Here is a 2,196-nt window from a genome sequence, read left to right as displayed (position 1 = left end):
AGCCAATTCCTTATAATAAATCTCCATATATGCCGGCTCTGTTTCTCTGGGGAATGTTGATTAATACACATTATATAATTCTTTTGTGTTACTACATTTAAGTATAAACATTTAATTATGTAAGTATTCAGCCAAATCCTACATTTAAATATACTCTTTCTGCCAAATCTTAAAAAGCCTCAGATTTAGCAGAAGCTACTTATGCAAATGCCTTCCATATACTCTAATGAACATGCAGATCTCCATTGCCAAACACTTTTTTAAAAAGCATATTAATAGTCATACCTGTAACAAGCAGCTCTCCTCTGAATTATAATTCTGAGAAAGAGAAAGAGAGAAGAGGTACTGAAACTCACCATAAGTTTCTTACTGAATGCCATAAGGTAATCTCCCTCCTCTTTCTAAAATACTACTGTTCACACATGAGCCTCCCTCAAGGTCCCTCAGTGACTTTAGCTGGGGGAGGGGAGAGGAACAAGTTGGAGGATGAAAATTGTCATTGTTCCACTGCCCAAGGCCACATGAGTTTGCATTCAGAAAATCACAAAATAATCTGAAAAATACCTTATTTCTAGGGAATGCTTTGCCTTTCGTGGAAATATATGTGAAGCAGAGGAAGCAAAAAAAAAAACAGAACAAAAACCTGGTGGCTAAACCAAAGGAGAATTCTCCAGTACCAATACTTCAAATGGTGCCTTCATCAAGAGCCCCCAGCTTTCAGCCCCCAGGGTGCTGGAGCACAGGGCAGTTCTGGCTGGGTGGGAGGTCACTTGTGGAAAGGGGGTAACAAAGAAGCCCAGAATATTCCTGTGCAAATGGCGAAATGTCACAGGTTATTTTTTTTATTTTTTATTTTTAGAGGGCATCTCTCATATTTATTGATCAAATGGTTGTTAACAACAATAAAATTCTGTATAGGGGGGTTCAATGCTCAATGCACAATCATTAATCCATCTCAAGTCTAATTCTCGTCAGTCTCCAATCTTCTGAAGCATAACGAACAAGTTCTTACATGGTGAACGAATTCTTACATAGTGAATAAGTTCTTACATGGTGAACAGTACAAGGGCATTCATCACAGAAACTTTCGGTTTTGATCACGCATTATGACCTATAAACAATCAGGTCAAATATGAATATTCGTTTGATTTTTGTACTTGATTTATATGTTGATCCCACATTTCTCCCTTTATTATTATTATTATTTTTATTTTTAATAAAATGCTGAAGTGGTAGGTAGATGCAAGATAAAGGTAGAAAACATAGTTTAGTGCTGTAAGAGGGCAAATGTAGATGATCAGATGATCAGGTGTGTGCCTATGGACTAAGTATTAATCCAGGCTAGACAAGGGCAGCAAAACATCCACGGATGCAGAAGATTTCTCTCAAAGCAGGGGGGATGAGGTTCTGAGCCTCACCTCTGTTGATCCCCAAATTCTCACCTGATGGCCCCCCTGCGACTGTGCCTGTCTTAGGTTGTTCCTCCCTTGAAGAATCTTACCCGTCTCTGGCTAACCAGTCATCTTCTGGGGCCATACAGGGAAATGTAAAGTTGGTAAGTGAGAGAGAAGCCATATTGTTTGCAAAGGTTAGCTTTTTACTTCTTTGCAGATTTATGCCCTGTGGCTTCTATGCCCAGCACTTGTCTCGAGGTATCTTTACCACCTGGAGGAATTATGATACTCGGTAAATTCGATATGAGGCACGAATTCTATTTAAGGGTTGTAATTAGGAAGAAAGAAGAAAAGCTATAGATGTAGCATATGGAAGGAAACATGGGAGGATTGATTATTTCTTTGACATATCTTCTTGTAGAGTACCTTAAGTATGTATAGGTTTTAAACTACTAATTTGCACTCACATATTAACATAATAGGAATACGGTGACATAAACAAAGCAAATCTATAATTACCATCCATCTCCAGTGAAGCCAAGAAAACCATTTAGGCACCCTAGGCATTTGTGAAAATTTGTCTATGATATGATGGATATTGTCCAACTGTACTTGAACAGTCTGAGAGAAATCAGACAAATTAAAGCAGCCCATTTCTGGGATCTGTTCACATCCCATATGTTCTTTTAACCGTAGATGGTCTATAGTCATAAGATTTTGGAGTGCTACAACTTGCACCCCTCCCAACTCCTGGTTGAATTCCAACAGTACAGATCCAGTCAAATTCGTTGTCTCACTGTAT

This window comes from Manis javanica, chromosome 11, assembly GCF_040802235.1.
Source record: "Manis javanica isolate MJ-LG chromosome 11, MJ_LKY, whole genome shotgun sequence".
Lineage (NCBI taxonomy): Eukaryota > Metazoa > Chordata > Mammalia > Pholidota > Manidae > Manis > Manis javanica.
This window is presented reverse-complemented; position numbering follows the sequence as displayed.